The 12,325-nt window shown below is 40.5% G+C and overlaps 1 protein-coding gene across 5 annotated transcripts in view; it reads left to right on the forward strand.

Moving 5' to 3' along the window:
• CCNY (cyclin Y) overlaps positions 1–12,325 on the forward strand; it is a 271,085-nt gene that overhangs the window by 136,744 nt on the left and 122,016 nt on the right. Inside the window, exon 1 of one of the 5 annotated variants that reach the window (XM_023741974.1) lies at positions 39–203. The exons of the other annotated variants lie outside the window; for them this stretch is intronic. The gene's annotated coding sequence lies outside the window, so the exon portion shown is untranslated. Of the gene's footprint in view, positions 1–38; positions 204–12,325 lie in introns of those variants that run through there. 5 annotated transcript variants of the gene reach the window in all.

Below are 12,325 nucleotides of genomic sequence, written 5' to 3' on the forward strand. Positions count from 1 at the left end.
TCATGAATGGGTGTTGGACTTTGTCGAATGCCTTTTCTGCATCGATTGATAAGATAGTGTGGTTCTTGTCTTTTTTAAAAACATTACTTTTAAAAATCACATTTGTTTGTTTTTATAGCAATAGTTAATGCCCACCATAGAAATGTGAGAACTTGAATAAAAGTATAAAGAAGAAAGCATTTACTCTGAATCTCATTCCTCAGGTAATACTTTTATTGTTTTGTGTATTTCCTTCCAGTTTATTTCTTCTCGTATATTCTTTTACCTGGTTGAGGTTGTATTGTAAACCAAAAGCCAAACCCACTACTATAGAGTCAATTCTGCCGCATAGTGACTGTATAGGACAGAGTAGAACTGCCCCATAGGGTTTCCAAGGTTGTAAATCTTTACGGAAGCAGACTGCCACATCTTTCTCCTGGGGAGCTACTGGTGGGTTTGAACTGCCAACCTTTCAGTTAGCAGCCAGCCACTTTAACTATATTTATGGTATTTTACCCACCCCCGCTTAATACCTTTTCATAAGCATTTTGCAATCACATTGAAAATTTTTCTCTCCTTTGGAACCCAGCAGACTTGGGTTCACTTCCTGGTTTCCCTACCACTTACGGCTGGGAACCTTGCAAAGGTCGCCTCTCTCAGCCTCAGTTTCCATTTGTAAAGTGGGTATAAAAATACCTACCTCATAGGGCTGCTTTCACTCACCCCACTAGGACTTGATTTAACTGTTACCACTCACACAACGGAGAGACACACACCCTTTTTCTGCTGGTTTAACGGTGTGTAAAGCTGTTTTAACTGTGTATAAAGCAAAGGTAAAATGGTAGTGAGTGAGGACCAGAAAGGTTCTCAAATGAGCAGAGTACATGGATTTTTTAACAGATGTTTGGGTTATGTAAATTTACTTTTGAGATTTAAATTTTTTTTCACATAATTGACCTTACAGGGTAATAGACTGTTAAATAAATAATACGTTCTTATATTTCTTCCATAAACCCTTTAAAAAAAACCAGTTACCATCTAGCTGATTCTACTCATAATGACCCTATAGGACAGAGTAGAACTACCCCATAGGGCTTCCAGGGCTGTGATCTTTATGGAAGCCGACTGCCACGTCTTTCTCCTGCTTAGTGACTGGTGGGTTGGAACCACTGACTTTTTGGTTAGCAGCTGAGCGCTTAACCACTGCAACAGATGGATAAAAAGCATGAACTATGATTGCCTTTTTTTTTTTTTTAAAGAAACAACAGTTTGAGAAAAGCTAAATATATTTATTTTCTGTTTCTCGTGGTGTTTTTTTACCAGCTGTTTATAAGAATGAATGTACTTATTTCACCTCGATAAGAGCAGCTTTGGAAAGGTGAAATTGGGAGCTAGGAGTAGGAAGAGTGTGAGACTATTCCCTTTTACTCCAAACCTCTTAAAAATTAATTTGCTCTTAGATTTTTCCGGGGAATGGCGTCTACACTCATGTCTTCCACTCTCTGTATTCTGGTGACTCCCAAACACATATGTCCAGTCTTGGCCTTTTTCCTTTGCTTTAGACCAGGGATCAGCAAATATTTTCTGTCAAAGCCCATATGGTCTGTATGTAAACTACTTGATGCTGTGATTGTACTGTGAAGGCGACTGTACACATTAATGTAAACCAGTGGATGTGTTTGTTCCAGTAAAACTTTATTTACAAAAATAGCCTGGTGACTGGATGTGGTCCTGGGTCACGGTTTGCTGATCCCTGTTCTAGGCCCTTATTTCCTATGCTTCCTACAGATAATTTTTCTGAAGATGTTTTCAGAGTAAGTTTTGAGGTTCTGAGCACATGTTATGGCAGTGTTCTAGACCCTTGTTCATGATACCCAGTGTTTGAGCATTTGAACATTGAAACAGCTCCATTAGTGTCAATCACCTGCGGGAAGAAACAAAAAGACTTCAAGAACAGCTTGTGGAAATACAGAGAAATGCTGGGCAGCAGCAATGATGAAGCCTAAAGCAGATTCCAAAGTAGAATGACACATACATGAACACATTGCTACTCCAGACCATAGTTGGAACATTCCACTTATTTGTTAACAATGCTGTTAATTATGCTATTAGAGAGATAGTCTGTGTTATTAGTTGACTAATCTATACGTATAAATATATACAGATTCTTGTGTAGCATCATTATTTTAAGATATCTTTTCACACATCATTTTGTTTTAACTGCCCTCCAATGAGGTGGTTTAAGGATGAGCGTTGTTATTCCTATTATATAGCTGTGGGACTTGAGGCATTGAAAAATCATGTGGTTTTTCTCCAGTTGAAGGTATCCTGATTGTCAGTCCAGAGTTCTTTCTGTGTTAGCAGTACTTCCCTTGTAAGACCCCATTTGCCTGGAATAGAAAAGAGGAGTCCCTTAAGAAGCTAGAATGAGTAGATAATATGAATATAGATTACTTTGAGTCTAGACCTTAATAAAAATCATAGGTGATAAATGTTCATGACTGAAAGTGGGCTTTTCCTTTCCTTTGCATCTCTTTATTAAAAGAAAGGGATATGATAAAGTTATCCTGACTTCAGTTGCTTGAAATGTAAAATTCCTGAAAATGTCAATTTCATAAGTTTTCTCCTTATACCAAAACCAAAAAAACTCGTTGCTGTCAAGTTGATTCCAACTCATAGCAATGCTATAGGACAGAGTAGAACTGCCCCACAGGGATTCCAAGGAGCAGCTGGTAGATTCAAACTGCCGACCTTTCGGTTAGCAGCCAGGCCCTTAACCACTGTGCCAGCAGGGCTCCTTATGCCAAAGGAACATAAAATCTAATAGTAGAAATTCAATATAAAAATTGATTTTTATTTCCAGGTGCTACAATTATAAATCAGCCTGATAAAAATGCAGCTAGTCAACTCTCTTGAGAGTATGAGGCCATAAAATCACATACTTTGAAAGACTGGCATTAATTCCACTCAGCCCCACTCTTCGCACACCCTTTTCCAGTAGGAAATGTTGACGTGTTCAGACTCCTGGAATGAGGCTGTGTGGTTTGAGATTGGGGAAATTCTACAGCATTGACGGGTGCCTTTTAATGTTGTGTTTTGGACTCCTTTCTGAATATAGCCTTGTTTTACCGTGTTGCAGAATGGAGCCATTGTAATCCAACAACAAGTTGACTTCTAAACTATTGTTAGCAAAGAAGTAGAAAGTCTTCTTTGAAGTTACTTTCACTTTGGAAGGAACAGTGACAAGAAGAACAAAAGCTTTCCCAGATGTGTTTGTGGCCTCATGTAATAGCACAGAGTCCCTTTTCCTGTGTATCTGCATCGCATATGCTTCCTGTTTTCTTAATTTTAGTGCTCTATTAATATACCTTTAGCTTAGAAACTGATCTTTTCAATGGAAAAAGCAATAGGTTATTAACATAAACTTGATATAAGTTAGTACTAATGTATCTCATTTTTAAATGTAGATGCCTTTTTGTAAAGTTGATTTCAGTTAATGAAGGTAATTACCTTTTGACTCATTGTGAAATGAAAGAAAACTTCTCTGGAAAACAAGCTGGGCCTCAGGGTTTGATGCTCATATGTAAGAGAGTATGTTAAAAGAGAAGTTTCTAGTGATAGTTTTAAATATTTACAGTGGCATTAGGAAATTATAAAATGAAATAATTATAAAGGACCTAGATTCATTGTCACATTTTTAATAATGACTTAAAAATCTGAGTGAAAGCAAAAATGATAGTATACCTGGGTATAAGTAGTCGCTACAGGGACTGTGTGACTCGTGAAACCTAAAATATTTGCTATCTGGCTATTTGACCACCTGCGTACATCAATTTGGTGTAAGTACAAAATCAGAGATGTAGCCACCAGCAGTTGCTATCAAGTTGAATCAGACTCATGACAACCCCATGTGTGTCAGAGTACAACTCTACTCCATAGGGTTTTCAGTGGCTGATATTTTTGCAAGGAGATCACCAGGCCTTTCTTCTGAAGCACCCGTGGATAAAATCAAACCTCCAACCTTTTGGTTAGCAGCTGAGTGAGTTAATCGTTTGCACCACCCAGAGACTCCTATGGATATGTAACCAAAAAAGGAAAATCCAAACACGTTGCCATCGAGTTGATTCTGATGCATAGTGACAGAGTAGAACTGCCCAATAGAGTTTCCAAGGCTGTAATCTTTACTGAAGCAGACTGCCACATCTTTCTACTGTGGAGCAGCTGGTGGGTTCAAACTATCAACCTTTCGGTTAGCAGCCAAGCACTTTAACCACTGAACCACCAGGGCTCCTCTGTGGATATACAGGTAAACTTAAAGCTATGCTCAAATGTCAAGTCCTATAGGTAGACCTTCCTAACTCCCATCAAAGCACCTCCTGTCCAGGTGATTTATTTATGTCTCCAGTCACATTATTTCACCATGTTGTAATTGTAATGCTGTCTCTCCCACCACACTATGAGCCGATTTATAACTGATAGCTAGTAGACTGTGAGTCGATTTTATGTACCTTTAGTGACCCACGCTGCTTCCACTTCCCCAATTTTAATTTATACTTAAATTAAAATTGAGGAACTAGATAAGGGACAAATTACAGTTTCCCTTGAATGTTAAGCTTAAAACATGGAAGTGGATGCAGCGTGGGAATGGATTTGAGGGTGGAGGAAACAAGAGGTATAGAGGTCTGTTAGGAGAACATTGCAGTAGTCCAGGTGACTGATGATGATTTCAGTTAAGGTGGTAGAAATGAGGGAGGAGATTCCAAATATAGTTAAATAGGAGAATTGACTGGGTTTGAATGTGAGCGGTGAGGAACAGTAAAGATCAAGGAAAATTTTAGTTCCTCTGTCCCTTATATTTTGCTGTTTCAGATAAGACCCGTGTTTTGCCCCAACTGCTGTTAATCCCTGGTGCGCTGCCTTGAGGAGGATCCTGAGGCTGAGTGTAGGCTCAGTGAGAAAATGGTGATTGTTTAGTGATGTCTGCCATGGGAGGTAGCAGTGGAAGAGCAGGGCATAGCTTCTAGAATTTGACAACCCTTCTTGCTCCACCTGGTATTAGACTTCCTGTTTTCATTGTTCTGCTTGGGTAAACTCATCCATCACTCCTGCAATTTCAGCTAATTTCCAGTATCTACCATTATTAGGAAAATAGTCACCAGTTGTTAACATTTTGCCACATTTGCTTTATCACTATTTTTCTTTTCTTACATACTGTTTTTTTTTTTCCTGACCCATTTGGGAAAAAATTACAGACATGTTGCCTTTAGTCTAAATACTTCATATTCTAAGGGTCACACTTAACACCCTCTACTCTCATAGGAAAGGTTATTGGAAAGTACTATTTAAAAATAACTAGAACACCCCTCTCACTTCCCCCTCCAAATTTTGTGATTATTTTTGTCTCACGGGAGACTTGCACACAGGAAATTTGGGAGTTGAACTATACTAGAGAGTACTAAAATGCAAACTGTTCTTTTGTATCCCGGCTTCTGTTGATTGACAGCTGACAAGTGGAAAAGGTAGAAGGAGGAAATGATGGTATTTGGGCCCCTTTGGAAGAGTAGCAAATACCCTATTCCACAGTACGGGGTTTGTCATCTGTTACTGGTCTGAGAAGAGAGAGAACAGATCAGCGAGGCTCAAAAGTCTTCTCCTTAAAACGCTTACGTGTCAGATACCCCAAAGATTATCCCTGATTTAAACACTAGACCAACATACTTAATGGAAAATGTGGATTTTTGTTTTTGAAATACTGAACATTTGTAATTTCATTTAAATCATGCTTAATGTAATTGTGCTAAATGAACTGACTGCCAGAACATATTTATATATAAGAAATCATTCCTTTTTTCCTTTGCTTTTAATAAAAGTGCGGTAGTGTATATTTACCACATATACAGTATATTTTGAATGTAAAACTCGTGAACAGGAATTATAATAAGATATATCAAATCGTCTTTCATGAGCGACTTCCATTCTTTGTTGCGGCAGCAGTGGGCAATGCCAGCTTTCCTTCTGTACGTAGCCCCCTTTGCCCTGGCTGGTTTCTCTGTCTGCCCCCATCCCTCTTAAGGGGTCTGTAAGGCTCATAGTACTGTGAGCTAGCGGTCGGCCCAGGCTTTGGGTGAAGATCCCTTCTGGAGGGGGCCTTCCTGGATCTTACCCCGGGGCCGCTCACTGTGCTCTGGGGATGCAAGATGAAGATTGGTGCTTACAAGTAAGCAGTCTCTTAATTTCTTTACAGTTTCAAAGTTGCATGCTAAGTGAGAAGTATTAAACATAAAAAGTCAATTTTTCCTGATTTCTGTTATAATTCTTTAATATATTTGAACATACAGATATTGAAAAACTGATAGAGATCACCACATAAGTTAGAGAAAGGTGGTTTAGTTTGTAGAAAAACTATAGTTAAAAATAACATGTGGCTTTGTAATGAGGGCTTTAAAATGTAATGTTTTAAAAAGACCAGGAAGCTTTACTAGTGAAAACATGGTAAACCAGAGAGATGTTTTTATTTAAAGGCAGATGATAGGAAATGTCATTCTGGTTCTGAGATTCTTATCGTTGACATCGTCGTTATCATCTGTCGTTTCTAACACTTCTGGATTTTACCTTCAGGTTTTCATTTCTAGAAACACATGGCAAGCCTGGAAATAATCTGAATAAAATCTTAACTTTTAAGATTTTAAGAGAACTGAGGTGTTATTTAGTAGCAGTGTCATTTCAGTAGATTGCAAGATTTACAAATAATAATCCAGATGCAGCGTTTTTGCCAAGAAATGCCAGAAGTAACGAGCACATCTGACACTTTGGGAGTTGTACACCTTCGTGTGATTTTTGCTCACTGGTTTGCGTAGGCTGTTTCACCACAGTTTGGTTTTGTGCTTGCTCTGTAATTTGATTGGAAATGTGGCTGGAACGATAGTAAGAAGAGCGCCTTCGCCACCCTCAGAAATCCAGAGAAACTCTTCTTTGTTAATTTGGTTGCTCATGTACAGTAGCAGATGTGATGAAAACTTTGAGGGCAAACAGCTGACTCAGTGTAATTGAAGCATTCCGAATCATTGTTAAGTACCTGCTCCACATGGGGTCACCATGAGTCAGAATCAACTCAAGGCAACGTTCTTTTTTGTGTGTGTTAGACACTGTCCTGGTGCTGAGGTAACTGAGCAAAGCAGGCAAAGTGTCTGACTTAATAGAGTTCCCATGATTGTAGAGAGAAAAACAGGTAAAACGGACACATTGTGGTGGTGGTTAGTTGCCATAGAGTTGATTCCGACTTATAGCAACTCACTAAAAAAAAAAAATGTTGCCGTCCAGTCAGCTCCGAGTCATAGCGACCCTACAGGACAGAGTAGAACTGCCCCGTAGGAATGGCTGGTGGTTTCCAACTGCTGACGTTTTGGTTAGCAGCCATAGCTTTTAACCACTGTGCCACCAGGGCTCCATAGAGACCATAGTACCTCTAAAAATAAAACAGGAGAGGTAAGAAATTAAGGATGGGGGTGTGGGAAGGGGGTGGATGTTGTACAGACAGACTCTGGAGCCGGACTGCCTGAGTGTGAATGCAGACTCTGTCACTTACTAGCTATATGTCTTTGGGCGAGCTATTTTAACTTCTCCATGTCTCAGTTTCTTCAATAAAATGGGGATAACAGATAACATTATTATTAAGGAGCCCTGGTAGCGCAACAGTTTAAGTGCTTGGCTGTTAAATTTTGTAAGTTGGTGGTTCGAACCCACCTAGCAGCTACGTGAGAGAAAGACCTGGTGATCGCTCCCGTAAAGATTTCAGCCAAGAAAACCCTATGAGGCAGTTCTGCTCTGTCACATGGGTTGCTATGAGTTGGTATCCACTTGATGACACCTAATAACAACAATAATATTATTAAATGAGTTAGTATACATAAAATTCTGAGAACAATACCCAGCACGTAGTAACTGCTATGTGAATATTAGCTATTTTTATGATAATGCTTATACAAAGTGACCTTATTATTACTACCTTATTCTTATGTAAGGTAACACCTGAGCAGAGACCTGAAGGATGTGAGGGGATGCACCATGTGGGTATTTGGGGGAAGGAATCTTCTAGACAGAGCTGTGTGTGCCTGGGGGGTTTGAGGAGTAGCAAGGAGGCCCGTTTGGCTGGAGCAGAGTGAGTGAGGGGAACCCTAGGAGGCAAGGTCACAAGGCACCAGGGGAAGATCACATACAACTTTATGGACAATGTGAGCACTTTGTACTCTGAGGTGGGTGGCCATCCCAGGGCTTGCGTAGACATGCTCCAAATCATGTATTTTATATATATATATATATGTGTGTGTGTGTATATATATGTATGTGTATATATATATATATTCATTGTACTTTAGGTGAAGGTTTACAGAACAGATAGTTTCTCATTAAACAGTCTGTACACATACTGTTTTATGACATTGGTTTACAACCCACAACATGTCCACACTCTCCCTTCTCAACCTTGGAGGACCTTTGTTTGTTTCTTTTTGGTGAAAATATACATAGCCAAAGTTACACCATTTCAAAAGTTTCTACATGTACAATTCAGTGACATCGATTACATTCTTCCAGTTGTGCTGCTATTCTCACTACCCCTTTCCAAATTATTCTATCACCATTATCTTCAACTCACTGCCCCCTAGGCTTCCCATCAAACTTTTTGAGTTGCTATTGTCAGTTTGATTTCACATAGATAATTCTTTATTTTTTATTTGTACCTCAGATGAAGGTTTGCAGAACAAATAGTTTCTCATTAAACAGTTAGCATACATATTGCCTTATGACAATGCTTAACAACCCCATGACATGTCAACACTGTCACTTCTCAACCTTGGGTTCCCTATCACCAGCTTTCTTGTCCCCTTCTGCTTACTAGTCCTTGTCCCTGGACTGCTGTGACTCATTAGTCCTGTTTTGTTTTATGAGGCTGTACAATTCCCAGCTGAACAGTGAACTTCGGGAGTGACTTCACCACTGAGCTAAAAGGGTGTCCGTGGGCCATACTCTCGGGGTTTCTCCAGTCTGTCAAATCACATTTTGACAGAATTCCTCTGGCTGCTGTGGAGAGGATAGATTGTAGAGGAGCCAGGGGCAGAAGCAGTGAGACCAGGAGAGATGATGGGGTTCCACACAGAGTGGCAGCAGCGCAGGTAGTAAGGAATGGTTAGATTCTGGATCTGTGCTGAAGGTTGAGCTGATGTACATCCAATCCATCAACAAATTCCATGTGGGAAGAGAGGAGCCAAGGAGAGTCCAAGGCCTGACCCTTTTGAGGAATGGAGTTGCCATTTGGTGAGATGAAAAAGATGAGAAGGAACAGATTTTGTTGATCTTGACGTATATTTGATGTCCAAGGGGGATGCTGAATAGGCGCTGTGGGAGTTCGGGGGAGAGATCAGTGCCAGAGATCAAAATTAGGGAATCACGGTATATTGAGGGCATGAGGCTATTTAGTTAGAATCTTGTGACTGAGATCACCAAGCAATCGAATGTAGGGAGGGAGGGAAGGGTTTGCAGTCTGAGGACCGAGTCCAGGGGTGAGATGAAGCAGCAGTGAGGGAGAAGGAGAAGGAACTGCCACTGTAGTAACGGGAGCTCTGAGAGAGAGTGCGTCCTGGCAGCAAAAGGAAGTATATAGCTGTCCTTGAGTCGACTCCGATTCATGAAGACCCTAAGCGCAACAGAACAAAACGTTACCTGGTCCTGCATCATTCTCACAGTCGCCAGCATGTTTGAGTCCATCCTTGTGGTTTTTGTGCCAGTCCATCTCACCGAGGGTCTTCCTCGCCCTCAGTGGCCATCTACTTCACCAAGCACAGTGTCCTCTTCCAGCAGTTGATCCCTCCTGATGACGTGTCCAAAGCAGGGGTAGGAGAAGGAGTTGGGGACTAATGTGGCTGTGAGGCTTTAGAGAAAACCACCAGTCTTATTTGAGAGGGCTGCAGGAGAAGTGGTGTCCTGGGTTAGAGCAGGAAGGTGAGGGGGCTGGGACTGGAATTTGAGGATTTAGGACATCTTTCTGAGGATGAGCCAAGAGTTTCAGAAGGCCCAGTGGAAGGGTTTCAGGAGTTGGAAGATCACATTTAGAGGTTATGCAGAGCCTTCTGTGGCAGAGAGTTGGGGTCATAAGGAATGACCTGGGAGTTGTAGGCTTCTTGGATTGACTGAGATAACCAAGGATAAAGGGATTATTCTGACTGTGAATGGTTGTTATCTTGGAGGATTTCATGGTCTAGAGTGTGGGTGGTACAGTGATTAACAGCTACAATTGCTAATAAGGTCAGCAGTTCAAATCCACCAGCTGCTCCTTGGAAACCCTATGGGACAGCTCTATTCTGTCCTGTAGGATCGCTATGAGTATGAATCGACTTGACGGCAGCAGGCTTGGCTTGGGACTGTTCTTTTGTTAAGAAAAGGGGGAGAGGATTATTTTTGATCTCTAAAATCCTTTAGTTTTAAAATTAAACTCTATTCCATTAATTTATTGAAAATGTTATATAAAATCACGATCTCCAGTTTTTTTCATTTTTTAAAGTTTATCTTTTTATTGCATCTTTAAACCAAAGAGCAAATTTTATGCTTCATGCAGATTAGTATTGTTTTTATTTATTTTTTTATTTCTTCCCATACAAAAATTTGTACATACATTGTTATGTGACCCTAATTGCTGTCCCCATAATGTGACAGCACACTCCTTTCCAGCTCTTATTCCACATGTCCATTCAACCAGCTCCTAACCCTCTCTGCCTTCCCATCTCACCTCCGGACAGAAGCTGCCCATTTAGTCTGTTGTATCTACTTGAGCTAAGAGGCACACTCCTCACGAGTATCGCTTTATGTCCCACAGTCCAGTCCAATCCCTGTCTGAAGAGTTGGACTTGGAAATTGTTTTATTTCTGGGCTGGTAGAGAATCCAGGGTCCATGCTTTCCAGGGTACCTCCAGTCTCAGTCAGACCATTAAGTCTGGTCTTCTTACTAGAATTTAAGTTCTGCACCACACCTTTCTCTTCCATTCGGGACTCTCTGTTGTGTTCCCTGTCAGGGTGGTTATTGGTGGTAGCCAGGCACCATCTAGTTCTTCTGGTCTCAGGCTGATGAAGTCTCTGGTTTATGTGGCCCTTTCTGTCTCTTGGGCTGATACTTTCCTTGTGTCTTTGGTGTTCTTCATTCTCCTTTACTCCAGGTGGTTGGGACCAATTGATGCATCTTAAATGGCAAGCTTTTAAGACTTGCAAGCTTTTAAGACCCCAGATGCCATTCACCAAAGTAGGATGCAGAACATTTTCTTAATAAGCTTTGTTATGCCAGTTGACCTTGATGTCCCCTGAAACCATGGTCCCCAGACCCCTACCCCTGCTACTCTGTCCCTCAAAGTATCTGATTGTATTCAGGAAACTTCTTAGCTTTGGTTTAGTCCAGTTGTGCTGACTTCGCCTGTAGTGTGTGCTGTCCATCCCTTCACCTAAGATAATTCTTATCTACTATCTAGTTACTAAATAATCCTCACTCTCCCTGCCTTCCCTAGTAACCATCAAAGAATGTTTTCTTCTGTGTTTAAAGCTTTTCATGAGTTTTTATAATAGTGGTCTTATACAATATTTGTCCTTCTGTGACTGACTAAATTGACTCAGCATAGTGACCTCCAGCTTTCTCCATGTTATGCTTCACAGCTTCGTAGTTGCTCTTTATCGTTGGGTAGTATTTTATTGTGTGGCTATACCATAATTTGTTTGTCCATTGGTGGGCATCTAGGTTGTTTCCATCTTTTTGCTATTGTGAACAGTGTTGCAGTGAACATAGGTGTGCATGTATCTATTTGTGTGATGGCTCTTATTTCTCTACGATATATTCCGAGGAGCGGGATAGCTAGATCTTATGGTACTTCTATTTCTAGCTTTTTAAGGAAGTGCCAATTGATTTCCAAAGTGGTGGTTCAATTTTACGTTCACACCAACAGTGTGTAAGTGTTCCAGTCTCTCCACAACCTCTCCAGCATTTATTAGTTTGTGTTTTTTGGATTAACACTAGCCTTGTTGGGGTGAGATGATATCTCATTGTAGTTTTGATCTGCATTTCTCTAATGGCTAAAGATGGTGAGCATTTCTTCATGCGTCTGCTAGCCACCTGAATATCTTCCTTGTTGAAGTGCCTCTTCATATCCTTTGCCCATTTTTTAATTGGGTTATTTGTCTTTTTGTTGTTGACGTTTTGCAGTATCTTGTAGATTTTAGAGATTAGACACTGATCGGATTTGTTGTAGCCAAAAATTATTTTCCCAGTCTGTAGGTTGTCTTTTTACTCTTTTGGTGAAGTCTTTTGATGAGC

Source organism: Trichechus manatus, unplaced genomic scaffold, assembly GCF_000243295.1.
Source record: "Trichechus manatus latirostris isolate Lorelei unplaced genomic scaffold, TriManLat1.0 scaffold00195, whole genome shotgun sequence".
Lineage (NCBI taxonomy): Eukaryota > Metazoa > Chordata > Mammalia > Sirenia > Trichechidae > Trichechus > Trichechus manatus.